General features: G+C 44.6%; 1 protein-coding gene across 1 annotated transcript in view; it reads left to right on the top strand.

The window, feature by feature from the left end:
• SYN3 (synapsin III) overlaps positions 1–17,912 on the top strand; it is a 1,380,627-nt gene that overhangs the window by 31,418 nt on the left and 1,331,297 nt on the right. The window lies entirely within an intron of this gene.

The raw sequence follows: 17,912 nt of genomic DNA, 5'->3' as shown, positions 1-17,912 counted from the left end.
AACTCTTTCTTCGACCAGTAATCATTAGTAACGTGAGGAAGGTAAACTGTTAGTATACTGTTTTTGTGAAAAATATTTATAGTATATTTTTTATAGAGAGAGAGAGTACTGTGCCAATGGAATAGTGTGATATTTTCTAACCACTAGTATCCACCACCTTCTAGGTAAGGGGGCCATATTCACGAAAGTGACCAAAAATGTGTTGGACTATCGATGTAAAGGAATTTAATAAGAAATGTAGTTTTTTTAAAAACCTGGTAATAGTTGTAGTTAGAAACTATTTTATGCGTAGATTAGTTAAAATCGTAGGCCACTGTTCGAAATCCATGAAAACTTCTTCTTTTCATATTCAATTATGGATACAAATAGGATGACGAAGCCACTTAATTCTATGAAGGCCATGAGAGATAGTGGTAACCACCTTAGATTGTTATCACTACCTGTATCTTGTATGGTCAAGTACATATCGGACATGCTTCCAATGGGCATGGGGTAGCCAATAGGTTTTGTTCAGGATATAAAAGAATAGGCCTCCCGATATTGCGAAATGCCTCTGATTTCCTAAAAATGAGAAAGAAAGAGCTGACTGTAACACTAAGTTCAAAGAAGTTGAACAATAATGTTTATCGAGTACTAATTTGATTTTCGTGCTCCTGTGTGAAACTGAATGGTAAGCATCCGAGCAGATAGGAATGCATTTATATGTTACTGACATAGCCTATATTTTCAGAATGTCCTTGACAAGACACTAATGTATTCAATATTGGCTCGTAATAGTGCTGGGCTGTGAAGATGCACAACTTAACGTACGAAAGCCCCTATAAGAATTATAGCTTAGAAGTCAAAATAATTGAATCTATTTTTTAGAGTGAAAGTTTGCAAGAGAAAGTTTGCGAGAGAATTTGTTCCCTGGTTGCACTCACCGAAATTCTTGGGCGGAATGGTATTCAAACAGTCAGTGAAATCGAAACAGCCGTTTGACAACAGTTTACAGACGCGACTGCTACAAGCCGTGCTTTTAAACGGGCACGCTAATAGCAGCTATGCTGTCAGGCTACGTGAATGCGTCTAACGGAAGTGACCTTCCATGCGTAAGTAAATAGAAAAAAAGTCTACTAAGACTAGTCTACTGAGACTGATGAACATGGGCGCCATATTGTTATGTTCAATCTCTGCCTTCTAACTTCGTGTTCGCTCGATTATGTTTCCAATTCAAGGAAATTAAGACAGCTCAATTAGTATATATAATAAAAAATGAAAAAAAAAAAAATTCTATATCTCACGTGAGATGTTACCAGGTCATGTATTATGTTAGATTGCTGCCGTAAAAAAGGGATAAGATAAGTATTTATGAAATAGCCAATATGGTGATAGAGATATTGTCTATAGAGTGTCTACTAGTTAGTATAGTTCATGAGGCTCATGTTATTACCATAATGGAGGTGCATGCGCTAATAAGGCAGTCAGTTAGGAGCCATCAAATTAACAAACTGGATACAGTATTTCATAGATTGGTTATATTTAAAGCCATATATCCAGTGCTGCCAGTAATGACAAATGTTGGTAAATGGGAATCTACTAATGATCCCCAAGACAAAGAGGGGGTGAAAGGAACAATTGTATTATGTGGGATAGTGATAATGTATAAGGTATACTCAGTCGTATGCCTTGCATGAAACATATATATATGTGAGAACATATAGATGATAGTTCTTAGTGTACTGTTATATAGGAGAGAGCGAAATCAAGTTATAAGCCAAATTATTTCCTCATTGAGTCCTTTGTGGACTGTATCAAGAGAAAAGATCCAGAAAGTTTCTCTAATCTTTCTCATTTTTTCCACCTCCTTACCCGGTGTTGTTCGTACATGCTCCAATATCACCCAGGTAAGTTGATTTTCTGAATGACTGTGTTCTATACAGTGTTTTACCATTTGTGATTGCATCTTTTGTGTTCTGATAGCTGACTTATGTTCAGAAAATATGACGCGAAATTCGCGTCCTGTTTCCCCTATGTAGCCTAAACCACAAGGGCACAGGATAAGGTACACTATATTCGTTGTTCTACAATTTGTCATCTGTGTTAGTTTACCTGTTTTACTTCCATATGTCCAATTTTGTGTGGTAATAGCAGATGGACAAGCATGGCAATTGCCGCAACTGTAGTTACCTACGCAGAATGTTAGTCCTTCTAGTGTTGTTTGTCTCCTAGTGGTCTTAATTTTTGGCCTACTATGTACTAGTTTGTCTCGGAGATTGGAGTTTCTTCTGTAAGCAACAATGGGTTTCTTTAAGTCTTGGTCATGGACTGTAAGTATCCTCCAATTTCTGTCAAGGATTTGTTTGACCATACTATTTATGCTTGAGTGGTCCACTACACATACCATGGTGTCAGAAAGTTGTTTGTTTCTACCTCCTAACAGTGATTCTCTGTTATAATATTTTGCCCGCTTTAAAGATTGACGCACTAATCTTTTGGGGTAGCCTCTCTGAAGGAGACGTTTTTGAAGTTGTTCTGCATTGTCTTGGAAATCTTTAATGGTGGTACAATTTCTCCTTATCCTTAGAAATTCACCAAATGGGATTGAGTCTTTTTGGCAAGCTGGACGGTAGCTACTATGCTCTAAGATTGTGTTTTTCGCTGTAGGTTTTCTGATCAGACTTACTTTAAGGTGTTCCTGCCTTGCCATGATCCAAATGTCCAGAAATTCTACTTTGTCCTTTGAATAGTTACATGTAAATCTCAAGTTAACATCACTGAGATTGAGCCAAGCTACAAAATCATGTAAGTCCTGCTCAGAACAGGTCCATATAAAGAAAATATCATCAATGAACCTGTGCCAGTAGGTGATATTCTCATAATAGGGTGCAACCTCATTGAAGATATGTTTTCGCTCATGCTCTCCCATATAGATGTTCGCCACACTCGGCGCACAGGAAGCACCCATGCTAGTACCTTTCGTTTGTTTATATAAGGTGTCATTAAACTGAAAATAGTTATGGTGTAACACTATATCTAAACATTCCAGAATGAACTGGTCAGGTCTTTCTCCAGGGATCCTGGCCAAAAGAGCTGCCACCTATTCTATGGCCAGGTCCTGGGGTATGCTAGTATATAGCGACTCAATATCTAGGGTTACCATATACTGAGTATGTTGAGTGAAAGGTTCGTTTTCAAGAGTGTTTATCATGTGTCCTATATCTTTAATATAGGAGGCAAAAGAGGTGGTTAGGGGACATAAAAAGGTGTCCACATATTGTGAGAGGGGTTCTGTGATGGAATTTATTGCCGATATAATCGGTCTGAGAGGTGGATCTGATGTTTTTATGTGTTTTCGGTATGCCATATAACACTGGCGTTACTGTATTTGGTTTGCTCAGGAAATCTAACTCCTTTTGGCAGATATATCCATCTACAAAAGCTTTTGAGGTTGTTTTGTGTATTAGTGTCTTTAAGCTAGAAAGGGCTGTTGTCCTCGCTTTTTGATAATGTTCTGGCACTTTGAGCATGTCTTCTATTTTGTTTGTGTAGCTGTCAGGGTCAATTATGACTATGCCTCCTGCTTTATCACAAGGTTTAATAGTTATGGATTGGTTCTTTTGTAGATCCTGTAATGCTTTTTTCTCATTAATGGTCAAGTTGGGACTTACTTTAGGGATGTATTTGGTCATCCTAGTGATCTCCTTAAGGACCGATTTTTCAAAGATCTCTACCTCTGGACCAACCATGTCCAGGGTGGGAGTAAAAGTAGATGGAGGTTTACAGCCTGAGTAGTTGATGTCTTCTTCTAATTGATCTCTTAGTGACATAAATTTGTTCAATCTAATGTTCCTAAAAAATGCAAAAAGATCTTCATGTAGTGTAAAGAGATTGGGCTGAGTAGTGGGAACAAAGGAAAGCCCCTTGCTTAACAAGTTTGTTTCTTCTCGAGTAAGCTGATGTCTGGACAGATTGTAAACGGGGATAAGGTCTTGTACTTCAGATCTGTTAATTATTGTTTCCAATATTGATGATTTTGGGTCCGCATGTAAGGTTGTGGATGTTGTTGCTCCATCAGAGGATGATAATCCTGTTCTTGTCTCTGGAATTTCATCCTGCCTCTGCCTCTGCCCCTTGGTAAAGAAGGCGAAGGTGCCACTGAGTAATGGTTATGTTGTTGGCCTCTCACATTTCTTTGATTATATGGTTGTCTCTCACCTACTGATGGACTTTCGTAATCAGAATCAGAAGAGTTAGTATCAGAGAAAGTCACAATTTTTTGTCTTCTATTGAGTTGTGGGTTGTAATGTTCCACAGGTTGATGACCATCCTGATAGGATTTAGAACTCAAGTATGGATATATTTTTTCTTGTGAGAACCACCTGCAATCTTTTTTCAATTTGTCAGTTTTTTTCTTTGAGATATTCGTCAAATTCTATTATTTCTTGATTTATTGTAGCTAGTTTGTTCTTAGCTACGTCTAAAGCATTACTAGTTTTTAGTTTCACTTCTAAATCATTTATTTCTTGTTCACATTTTCTGATTCTGCAAATGCCTACACATGATTCTTAAGCAGAACTTTATATGTAATAATGTGTATTCATTTTAACAAGGCTTTTCTGTCTTTGTTTACTCAAGTTATCAGTCAGGGGTCATTAGGACTGCTGTAGAAGTGTTTTCTTCTTACATTAACTGTTTAAAGTATGTACTGATAAGGGGGGGGGTACTACATACTAGTAATTGCAAGTGATTTCACAGGGTTTTCATTAAAGGATCTTTATGGAAACCCAGAGTTCTTTTTTCCCTCCTCGGGCATGCTTTCAATAACATGTGAGGCCAAACTTAAAAAGCAATAAGCAGTAGGTATAGTTACAAAATAGACACATAAATACCAATAAAAGCACAGCGCTGAAACAAAAGTGACCAGCTTTACTGAAATATTTACAAGTGCTTCATGTAATTTTTTTTTTAAACCAAAGTAAAGTCTACAAAGCAGATTGCCTGTGAGTTACATAAAAAGATTCAGTAAATGCAGCATTTAAATAACCACATTAAGTTGCAGGATTCTAAAGCAGAGATCTCCACCTCTCTCTTGTCAGGAGTCTCTATTTTTAGACCTGGTTCTTGTTATTATGCTTTACTCATTATAGACAGGATTACAAGTACCAGAATGCATTGTATCAACTGCTCACTTCTGAAATGTAAAAATGGGAGGTCACTGTGTAAGGTCTATAGAATGTCTTGTACGTATATGGAGCCTGGAAGCCTTCTCGTTCATTGTTTCCATAAAGCACGTTTGTGTTTTCATACTGATAGCTTCCATAACAGGAATGTACAGCAGCATTGGCTATTTTAGTTTTCTTAGGTTTCCAAAATAAAATCCTCCCTCGTGTATAAGAAGGCAATCAGTGGTACCAAAGCGGTGTCTAGGGGTGAGGGGGATGGGGACCAAGCACTTGATTTTATTGGGCAGGTGATGATAGTGACAGTTGGCCGTAAGGGAATTGTTGCTGAAAGAGGAGTCCTGATATCGTGAGAGATCCGAATGTAGTCTATTTGTATTGCTAGGAACAAGTCCTGACACAGTTAGGGTAAGCTACCCGCTTGAACATGCCTCAGAAAAGTCCTGCTACGTGTGCTTAAGAATTATCTGCTTCGGTGAAAGACAAAGTTTTCCCTAAGGTGTCACTCCTAGTGTCACATGTGAGGCCTGAAAATCTCACACATTAGCTGCTGCAAACAATGAAATGTCACACATAAGTAGAGTTACAACTTGGTAGCTCTGTTTAACATAGTTAGATGTAGGCATAGTGTCCCCTGTACATGCAATAAACTAAGGGGAGGCGTTCTGGAGGCACATCCAATTTATATTAATCGAAGCAGGTGCATTGAAAAGGTAACATCTCTTACACTGAATGTGAACCCCTCACCAAGTAATTTAAACTTGTTACCAGGGCCATTGGAATTATGAAGCATGAAAAGCCAAATTATGCGTCAGGGCTGACTAAATTACGCAGCAATAAAAGACTAATTACTTCACGTAATATGACACATTTTTTTGATAGTATTACTTCATAATGTTGTCATTTTTAACACCTTAACACTGCCTGGGCAAAGAGTACTATTTGTATAATGTACAAATATAGTAATAAGTAACAAAGGTCAACGTTTGCATAGAGCCTTCCACTGCACGGCGACACGTCACTGAGATTTTGGTCACTCTTGATCCGTGTGAGTTAGAAACAAGTTTTATTTGCTCAAATCTGTAGCCTATGCCACAGATGATGAGTTGTGGCAAATGTTACAAATCCAGAATAATGCATAAAACAGAGCAGCCGCAGAATCGCATAGTACAAGCGGGCCTATCTATCACCCAAAATAGCAATTACCCATGTTATCCACGCCCGCCATGACATGCATATGCATTATTTTCTCTGTGCGTTGTTATTATATGCGATGTTTAAAATGCCACTAGCCAGCCTATTATCAGTGTCCCTAGAAGTAAACTTTAGGCTGGCACACTTTAAGTCACAGATAAACTGGTGCTACACCTAGGCACTGTGAATAAGGCACTAGATGGAGTGGGGTACTACCAGTCTCATAGAATGAGAGCTCTGCAAATTCATGGTACATTCACTGGCTCTGCCAACATGTCAATAACCTGCTCATTCTTCACCTTTTGGTGGCTAGATTTAATTTTCATCTGCACATCCCTTACAAACTTACTGTCCTATTTAAGCATCAGTGAGGGGAACATTCACTCAGCCCCTAAAGTAACATTTTGTTAAAAAATAAATAAATAATATTAGAATAAAAATATGAACATGACTGAATTTTTAGTGCGCCTGCGTCTAGAGCATGCTCATCCGACAGGGATCACTTTTTTCTCTTTGATGCTAAACGTGTCGTGAAAAACTGGTGATGTCATGTGGATGCAGGAGGCAAAGGTGAAGTACTTCTACGGGTGGTTGGGGACTGTGCGGGAATGGGCATTGTGGGGGGGCCCTCACCATTCTTTGCAGGGGGGGGGATAAGATTTTGTTACGCCACTGAGGCCGTCTGTGGGAACCCCTCAGATGAAACTGCAGGTTCCAACTATGGCCCTCACCTAAGCACAGGTGCAGTATGTCTGTTTGTGCATGCAAACAGAGCAGTGCATGTTTTTGTATTCAGGTGCACTGTTGTGACCTGGCTTACCTAACGGACAGTGTGCCGCAGCGCAAATAGTTAGTTGGATATGTAGTTCAAACCCCGATGTCAGACTTGAGCACTTAAACCACTGAAGTATTTGCAGCCGACTGAATAACAGATATGATTCACAACCCTGAGGACTAGGGGTGAGGTCGGATTCTATCTCGGTGAGTCACTCCGCCATGCTCCGCCGGGTGAGCAGTGGCGCATGCTGTAAGAGATGCACTTGACTCCATACACTTGGGCACTCATGCAATTCTCCTTCCCTAACACCAGGGCTGTTTATTATCTGCATTTATCGTTCTAACATCCAAACAGACCCTGGTTTCTCAAACGTGCAGCCTGGACTTCCCTGGATTTCAGTGAGAGATAAAGGCACCGCCTTTAACAACAACCTTCCCCCATACAGTGCATTCTAAAATCAGCTGCACAAACGTGGACAGTTTGCAGGGCTCTGTGCAACTTGATTGACAGCAAAACTGCGTAATACCTGACTTGGAGTCCCAAATGGAGTACAGCTAAGATCTTGGGTGTAGGGACCCAGATTTTCGAGAGACTAAACACATCACTCTCCTGGGATATCCAGCAGGTTATCAGTTCTTGTGCCTTATGAACTCTGCAGGTTTTCCAGTCCTACTTGCTCCAAGACATGCTGACCACTTACTGTTCCTGCTCTTGAGGTGACTAGGCTCCTGGGCGACACAGAAGCACATCCCTGTCCTATCACAGCCTCCTCTTCAACAGAAGTGGGCAAATTATAGTAAAGTGTAGGGGTGTATTGGGGGCCATAGACACCTGTTTCCACAGAGCACACTCTGCATCTCATTTATATAAAGTCCTCCTTAGGGTGAGCCTTTAGGGCCGAATATACGACGTTACACAACGCAGGCATTACAATGCAAGTCATTACAACGACTTGCGCTGGAAGGCGCTGTACTTGGGAATACTATGATTCACTATTCCAACTCCAGCCTACGTTACAGTAGGAAAGGTGTAGGAATAGTAAATCATACTATTCCTTAGCTTAGAGCGCCATCCAGTGCAAGTCATTGTAATGACTTGCGTTGTAATACCCGCGTGCAGTGTAAACACCGTGATGTAACCAATGTTTCCCTTTAGGGACACAAGCACACCCTGAGGCGTCTAAAACTCTCATTCTTGCAGGAGAGATGCTATTATCGATCTGATCTCATCAGAATATCCTGCCAATGTGCCTCACTAGCAGTCACTCTCCAGGCATGCTCCTCCTGCAGCCCATGCTCACATCCTATATGACATAAAATACCCCCTGCTGTACAATCTAAGGATATTGCAAATCCCCACTAGTTCGGTGACCACAAAGAGAAATGAGAGCGAAGGCTGAGTTCTTTTATAAGGTCATGGAACTCCAAGGTGACTCGCAATATCCTTAAATTAGACAGCAGAGGGTACTTTATTCCACATAATAAGTGGTCACACCATAACCCTACCTACATACCACTTACACCCTTGGTGTGGTGCTCTTTTATATGAAAGAGATACAATGCTTGTAGACCTGAGGAATACAATTTGAATTTCTAGTGCAAAAGTAAACACACCAAAAAACAGTTAGGCATTTGTTGCAAAAAGATATTAAAATCAGTTTAGCACAAGTCAAATTAAAAAAAAAACACTACAGCTAAGATTGGGTAAAAACATGGAGAGAGATTGTCTCTTTCATATAATTACCTCAAGTGTGGAAAAACAAAAATGTTGTCATAATATCTCCTTTCTGCTTATCACTGTTCATTATAGAAAGAACAGACAGATGAAAGGCCAGAACTGCAGCCTTAATTATGCTCTATGACCTGTGTTTTGTTCTTGGCTGCTGGTAGCAGGCATTTTGACATCAAAACTCAGCTGTAATAGGTTATTATAGTGAAACGGTTACATCGTTTCTTTATTACAGGCGACTAGGTACGACACAAGTAACCTGTAATAAGGAAATTAGAGACAGGCTTTTTTACAGGGATTGCAGGCTCCTAAGTATTACAAGATTATACCTGTGTGCTGTCAACCAGAGACCACTGAGCTGCCATCCGATGCATTCTACCTACCTGACCCCTCTCACTGAGGGGAATTGGACTTGAAGTCCCCATTGGGTTCATGTGCGCCAACCTTACAAACCTGGTGCCTAACACAAGATGCAGTGTCTACTGACCCCATTTAGACACCTGCCATCATTGGCCAGTCTGTCTTCTACTCCGGAAGGATGACCTGCTCATTATTTCATCTTTTGTAAGCCAGACGCCTTGTTTTCTCCCCCACAAAAACTACCATCACAAGTCAACGGGTCTCTATACACTGACAGAGCTCTAATTCCAGGCAAGACTTCAACATAGACAGCAAAACTCAATCTGGGAACACAAAATGAGGTCGGTCAGTGTCTGGATTCAAAGAGGATACCTGCCCACTGACAAATATAAAATAAAATGGGTTCATAAACCCAACCATGTATCATTAAATCACCAGCAATAAATAGTCTAGGGGCTTCCTTCGTTCGATAATGTCAATTTAGGATTTTAGACATATTGTGTCATCGTTCACCCAGTGGACCTTTAAATCCATACAACAGCTGAATGTTAGGCTGCTGGGACTTCATGTATTTGGATAAACATTTTAATAACATAGTTCTCGGCTGAAAGTTCCGTAGCACCTTAGCCGGGGAAAGTACGTCAACATTGTGTACATTGTGTAGGTTTAATGCTAGGTATGGAGAACATTCCAGATGATGATGGCGCATTGGCTCAAGGAGATTGCATGATATCTGGATGGAGCGCGTATTTCTGCCAGATGACGGCACCCACAAAGCCCGTCAAACCTTGGAGAATGGTTATCACCCGAGGACCTCAGTCGCAGCCTTGAGATAGAACTTTGGAATGATCCAGGGAAAGGGAAACAAAGAGTATAAATTAACATAGTTGAATGCATGTGACTGAGGTACATATCCGAATGTGCAGGCCCTATATCAGGACTGGCAGGTCCAACAAGAATACGGCTGGCAAAACCACCATTTACTGGGGTATATAATACGAGACCATGGAAACCTATTGCACCTTCTAGTCACAGACACTGAAGTGTTTTAGAAAGGCGATAACGAGCATTAATCCAGCTCCTGGTGGAAGTACATGGGGAAAATCAAGAGAATGAGGCCTTATTTAGAGTTTGATGGACGGGAATCTGCGTCACAAACCTTGCGGATACCCGGACCACTAGATTACAAGAGCCATAGAATTAATGCACCTGTAATACAGCAGAAGGGACAGACGCCATGATTGTGATGGAGTATCATATCCGACTAGCTCCAAATATGGCTCAAAGTCTTCTATGTTTGCAAAACGTACACTCTAGGCCAGCAGTTCTTAACCTGGGGTCCACGGACCCCTGGCGCTTAGAGACGCCTGTTCAGGTTTCTGGATTGCTGTGTATTGTTTTGAGGTTCAAATGGTAGATCCTGCTTATGTGGGGGTCCCTGGCTTCCAGTAGTGATTCAGTGGGGGCCCACAGCAGTCAACAGGGTTAAGAACCTCTGTTCTGGGTGCCTTCCAGCTAGAACGTTCTTCTGTTTGCAGAAAGTGTATGGGGGAGGGGGGCTTTCAGCACACCCAAGGGAGGTACAACGTCTGGAAGTAGAAGGGCGTCTGAATTGGCACCTCCCTGTCACAAAGGAAATGTAATTGTTGTCTTATTCCATTAAATACCAGACATGTGTATTATTAATGTGTCCGTTCAGTTCTAAGGAGCGGAAGAACACGCTCGAGCCTTTGTGAACGAACATCCGGTGAGAGCGCGCGGGGTGCTGTAATGATTAGTGTCGGAGCAGCAGATAATGAAATCCACGGAGCCACCAGGGTGAAATCTAACGTGTGTTAGAGCGAAGGGAAGGGATTTGTGAGCGGCCCTGAAGCGATTGCATCTTCTGCACCTGACGCCACCACCGCACGGCGAAATGTCGAGCGTGAACTGCGGGGCACGGCCGCCTTTTATTGAACAGGGTTTTTGTGAATGGTTTTAACAATGTAAATACAAGTACATGGGATTCACAATGAATCTGCGCTAAACTAATTCCAGGGGGCAGAGGAGGGTTATGAGCGAAAGCTGGCAAACACGGGCTCCCCAGGCGGGCATCCGTGGTGGAGAAATATTGGCGGGAACTCGACTATCTGTATACGAGGTAGTAACAGAATGCAGAGCAGCGCGGGTACACAAGAGGAAAGCCCGCGAGATCTGAATCAGGAAACGAGACCAGGGACAAAAAGTACTAAATACAATGAAGCCACGCTGCAAGGAAGGCTGGCATGTTTCTGTGGACGAGAACACAGTCCAACAGACCATGATGATAAACTAGGAAGGGATGAGGGCTCAGGAGGGGCAACCTACACAGCCCGACCCCAACATGACACACACCAAATGCACCTACATACCAAAACACCACACAATTCCTCTTCAAGAGCTTTAATGCCATGATGACTGACCACCTCGACTGACCAACTCAGCCAGCTTGAGGTCCACTCTGCCCCACACTCGTTCTTCAGTGCGCCCACCGACAGAATAGCTGACGCAGTTCACATATGAGCCCCCCTTTAGAAGAGCAAAAGTTGACCCCTCCAAAACTCCTTCTTCAGAGACCCAATGCCATAGCTCAAACTACAGAACTGTGAGGAAACGTCCACTTTTTATTGGGCAGGTATTAATTTTGCGACCACGCAATGGGCATTTGAAAAATGCCTCCAATGTCTGCTGCCCATGCTGCAATGGCAAGAGAACCAGGAGAACTGGAGGAAAGTACCAATGATCCCAGCCCATTTGCAGATATGGCCCAAGTTCAGGTCTGTTTGTAGAGGGAATGCATGGCATGGGTAGATAGGTTGGGCCTGGCGCTTTTCACTCTCATTAATTTCTATGTTGTTTTTAAATCGAGATATGTGGGAAAGAATGTGGAAGGTTGTCCTATTGTAGCTTATCTGGCTTCACATAAGAGAATGGTCTACGGCAATACTTATTTTGTATTAAAAAGAAAAGAAAATACGTGTTGCACACAAAATTTATCTTAAAAGATCGTCAATGGCGCTGCTGAGAGGCGGGGTTGCCGAAACCCAAGGCTATTCTTGATTCCACCTCGTACCTCTTTCTTCCGCCTCCCGCCCCTCGCCCCCGTAGAGTGGAACCAGAATATCCTTGTCAGAATATCACCTTCTATAAATATTGGACCCTAAATATCATTTATAAAACTATCTCCCAACTTGAAGTTAATAATTGAAAGTCAACACTCAATGGGATGACCTTTTTAGGAAAAATGTTGAAAAATTATTTGTGATAACAACTTTCTGTAATGAACCCATCCTACACTTCGTGCCTCTATTCTCACTCTTGCAGGATCTTCCTCTTCATCCTTCTTTCTCTTTTTTCTTCCTTTCTCTCCCTAACTCCGGTTTAAAGTTTGATGATAAAAAATAAGTGCCCACCACCTCCAACCCTCGGGACACCTGCACAAATTAAGCACTGGCCTGCAAGGGCCAAGATGCATGTTCTCTGCCCCATGCTTGCCGCGTTCCCCTTTCTTCCAGTTATAAATTAGCGGCCTGCAGAGTGCAGAGTGCATTTCCATCGCACAAAGGATGTTATGTAACTGAGCTGGGAGCTCTGTCCTCGCCGTTTTCCAGAGTGAAACCTTAAGTGAATTACAGAGACCGAAAGAGCCTGCGTATCACTCACTCCCAGGGAGCGTCCCTGCGGGCGCTGCCCTTGGCTGCACTAAGGCTCTGTGCGCAGCACATGGCAGGAGTATTGATCTAAGGACTTAACTCTTAACTATCAGTAGTTAAACCACGTTTGCTGTGGCTTTTATTTCATGTTAAATGGTGAGTCCTCTCAAAGGCTTCTCTTCTCCAGATGCATAGCAAGCGATTAAGGATTTCCGAGCAGCACAGGCTATCTGTGCTGCTACATGCCCAAACAACAATTGATGGACAGAATGCAGAACAATGTCATACATTCACCCCAGTACAGAGATCTGGGCCTAAATCCATCGTTTTTTTGCTCACCATGCCATTCCAGTTTGAACCCAGCCATATGCAAATCAGTCTTGACCCTGTGCCCCATGGGAACAGTCCAGCCCGAACTGCCAAGCCAGGTCCTCCCTGGACTGGAAACAAGCATCCTAGGACCGGTTTCGGGCTTTCAGCCCTCGTCAGCCAGGATAGCTTGATTCCAGTGGCATGGAGAGCAAGGGACTCACGTCTGAGCATACCCTTCTCACTCGGGGTGACAAATGCAAAAACAACAATTGATGGACAGAATGCAGAACAATGTCATACATTCACCCCAGTACAGAGATCTGGGCCTAAATCCATCGTTTTTTTGCTCACCATGCCATTCCAGTTTGAACCCAGCCATATGCAAATCAGTCTTGACCCTGTGCCCCATGGGAACAGTCCAGCCCGAACTGCCAAGCCAGGTCCTCCCTGGACTGGAAACAAGCATCCTAGGACCGGTTTCGGGCTTTCAGCCCTCGTCAGCCAGGATAGCTTGATTCCAGTGGCATGGAGAGCAAGGGACTCACGTCTGAGCATACCCTTCTCACTCGGGGTGACAAATGCAAAAACAACAATTGATGGACAGAATGCAGAACAATGTCATACATTCACCCCAGTACAGAGATCTGGGCCTAAATCCATCGTTGAACTGGGGTGGCAGAGTGGGCTAAAGAACGGTGATGGATCAAACCCAGATCTGTTGACTGGATGTGAGTGTTTGATTGGTTCTGATGCTCCGTCCATCACCACCCCCTTTTGTACCGCTTTGTTCGCCATAAGTTGGCAGGGTATGCTCAGACGTGAGTCCCTTGTTCACTTTGCCACTGGATTCAAGCAAGCCTGGCTGAAGACGGCTGAAATGCCAGAAACCGGTCCTAGGAAGCTTGTTTCCGGTCCAGGGAAGGCATGGCTTGGCAGTTCGGGCTGGACTGTTCCCATGAGGCACAGGGTCAGACTGATTTGCATATGGCCATGTCTGAACTGGGGTGGCAGAGTGGGCTAAAGAACGGTGATGGATCAAACCCAGATCTGTTGACTGGATGTGAGTGTTTGATTGGTTCTGATGCTCCGTCCATCACCACCCCCTTTTGTACCGCTTTGTTCGCCATAAGTTGGCAGGGTATGCTCAGACGTGAGTCCCTTGTTCACTTTGCCACTGGATTCAAGCAAGCCTGGCTGAAGACGGCTGAAATGCCAGAAACCGGTCCTAGGAAGCTTGTTTCCGGTCCAGGGAAGGCATGGCTTGGCAGTTCGGGCTGGACTGTTCCCATGAGGCACAGGGTCAGACTGATTTGCATATGGCCATGTCTGAACTGGGGTGGCAGAGTGGGCTAAAGAACGGTGATGGATCAAACCCAGATCTGTTGACTGGATGTGAGTGTTTGATTGGTTCTGATGCTCCGTCCATCACCACCCCCTTTTGTACCGCTTTGTTCGCCATAAGTTGGCAGGGTATGCTCAGACGTGAGTCCCTTGTTCACTTTGCCACTGGATTCAAGCAAGCCTGGCTGAAGACGGCTGAAATGCCAGAAACCGGTCCTAGGAAGCTTGTTTCCGGTCCAGGGAAGGCATGGCTTGGCAGTTCGGGCTGGACTGTTCCCATGAGGCACAGGGTCAGACTGATTTGCATATGGCCATGTCTGAACTGGGGTGGCAGAGTGGGCTAAAGAACGGTGATGGATCAAACCCAGATCTGTTGACTGGATGTGAGTGTTTGATTGGTTCTGATGCTCCGTCCATCACCACCCCCTTTTGTACCGCTTTGTTCGCCATAAGTTGGCAGGGTATGCTCAGACGTGAGTCCCTTGTTCACTTTGCCACTGGATTCAAGCAAGCCTGGCTGAAGACGGCTGAAATGCCAGAAACCGGTCCTAGGAAGCTTGTTTCCGGTCCAGGGAAGGCATGGCTTGGCAGTTCGGGCTGGACTGTTCCCATGAGGCACAGGGTCAGACTGATTTGCATATGGCCATGTCTGAACTGGGGTGGCAGAGTGGGCTAAAGAACGGTGATGGATCAAACCCAGATCTGTTGACTGGATGTGAGTGTTTGATTGGTTCTGATGCTCCGTCCATCACCACCCCCTTTTGTACCGCTTTGTTCGCCATAAGTTGGCAGGGTATGCTCAGACGTGAGTCCCTTGTTCACTTTGCCACTGGATTCAAGCAAGCCTGGCTGAAGACGGCTGAAATGCCAGAAACCGGTCCTAGGAAGCTTGTTTCCGGTCCAGGGAAGGCATGGCTTGGCAGTTCGGGCTGGACTGTTCCCATGAGGCACAGGGTCAGACTGATTTGCATATGGCCATGTCTGAACTGGGGTGGCAGAGTGGGCTAAAGAACGGTGATGGATCAAACCCAGATCTGTTGACTGGATGTGAGTGTTTGATTGGTTCTGATGCTCCGTCCATCACCACCCCCTTTTGTACCGCTTTGTTCGCCATAAGTTGGCAGGGTATGCTCAGACGTGAGTCCCTTGTTCACTTTGCCACTGGATTCAAGCAAGCCTGGCTGAAGACGGCTGAAATGCCAGAAACCGGTCCTAGGAAGCTTGTTTCCGGTCCAGGGAAGGCATGGCTTGGCAGTTCGGGCTGGACTGTTCCCATGAGGCACAGGGTCAGACTGATTTGCATATGGCCATGTCTGAACTGGGGTGGCAGAGTGGGCTAAAGAACGGTGATGGATCAAACCCAGATCTGTTGACTGGATGTGAGTGTTTGATTGGTTCTGATGCTCCGTCCATCACCACCCCCTTTTGTACCGCTTTGTTCGCCATAAGTTGGCAGGGTATGCTCAGACGTGAGTCCCTTGTTCACTTTGCCACTGGATTCAAGCAAGCCTGGCTGAAGACGGCTGAAATGCCAGAAACCGGTCCTAGGAAGCTTGTTTCCGGTCCAGGGAAGGCATGGCTTGGCAGTTCGGGCTGGACTGTTCCCATGAGGCACAGGGTCAGACTGATTTGCATATGGCCATGTCTGAACTGGGGTGGCAGAGTGGGCTAAAGAACGGTGATGGATCAAACCCAGATCTGTTGACTGGATGTGAGTGTTTGATTGGTTCTGATGCTCCGTCCATCACCACCCCCTTTTGTACCGCTTTGTTCGCCATAAGTTGGCAGGGTATGCTCAGACGTGAGTCCCTTGTTCACTTTGCCACTGGATTCAAGCAAGCCTGGCTGAAGACGGCTGAAATGCCAGAAACCGGTCCTAGGAAGCTTGTTTCCGGTCCAGGGAAGGCATGGCTTGGCAGTTCGGGCTGGACTGTTCCCATGAGGCACAGGGTCAGACTGATTTGCATATGGCCATGTCTGAACTGGGGTGGCAGAGTGGGCTAAAGAACGGTGATGGATCAAACCCAGATCTGTTGACTGGATGTGAGTGTTTGATTGGTTCTGATGCTCCGTCCATCACCACCCCCTTTTGTACCGCTTTGTTCGCCATAAGTTGGCAGGGTATGCTCAGACGTGAGTCCCTTGTTCACTTTGCCACTGGATTCAAGCAAGCCTGGCTGAAGACGGCTGAAATGCCAGAAACCGGTCCTAGGAAGCTTGTTTCCGGTCCAGGGAAGGCATGGCTTGGCAGTTCGGGCTGGACTGTTCCCATGAGGCACAGGGTCAGACTGATTTGCATATGGCCATGTCTGAACTGGGGTGGCAGAGTGGGCTAAAGAACGGTGATGGATCAAACCCAGATCTGTTGACTGGATGTGAGTGTTTGATTGGTTCTGATGCTCCGTCCATCACCACCCCCTTTTGTACCGCTACATGCCCAGGCAGAGAGCCTGCTAGATAGCTTGCCCTTCCACTGCTGTCTATTCGCCATATACCTAGCAGCGGCTCCTCCGCTAAGGCAGTGGAGCGACGCCCCACACACAAAAAAAATGCAACAATAACAATGTTATTATAATTTTATTTTTAAGGTACTGGTCCAGGTTTTTTTTTAATTTAAGGGGGAGGGCTGGGCAGGCCTGTCAGCCAGCAGGGGTAAGAGTGGTATGTGCACTTAAACGCGCAGGACTATTTGGCCTTCCGTCTCCAGCCAGCCAAACTGTCATGCGCACTTTGCATGTTTTCCACCCAGGTTGCATTACATTCTGGGTGGAGAACATGCCCAGGCTTCCACTCCCTCTCTGAGCGCTGAACCACAGCGCTAAGACCAATCATGACGCTGCTGTTGGCAGCGTCGTGATTGGCTGGGAGACACTGGGAACCTGTCTGCTGCATCGTCGACGGAAGAACGAAGGAGAGGTGGCAGCCAGGTAAGTGCAGTTTTCTTTCTTTTTTTAACCCGGCCAGCCCACCTCACCCATCCCACCAACACGGCCCCATAGCATTCGCCACTGCATATACCCCTGGTAGTGGGAGCAGTCATGAATTCAAGCCGTATTTATGGTGAACTGGCATACTCACAAATTTGCCGTTTAAGAAGGACCTAGGCTGCCACTCTTAGGATCATTGTGGGACTTCATAGGTGCAATCATGTCTTTCTTTCCATCTCTTTTTTAGGTCTCGCCTGGAGAAAGCAGCGCATGCGTTGCCCTAGCCAGGAGAGCATCTTTTGGAATCAATTCTGCGAGGGCTCTCATGCATGCATCTGCAATGGGCAAAGATGGCTGCTCTCGCCATTTGTCCATTGCAAACAGCATGCGCGTGTCCGTGGGACTGTGGACAGTCCCACGCCATTTTGTTGCCATAGCA

This window comes from Triturus cristatus, chromosome 4_1 (genome assembly GCF_964204655.1).
Source record: "Triturus cristatus chromosome 4_1, aTriCri1.1, whole genome shotgun sequence".
Taxonomy (NCBI): domain Eukaryota; kingdom Metazoa; phylum Chordata; class Amphibia; order Caudata; family Salamandridae; genus Triturus; species Triturus cristatus.
This window is presented reverse-complemented; position numbering and strand designations above follow the sequence as displayed.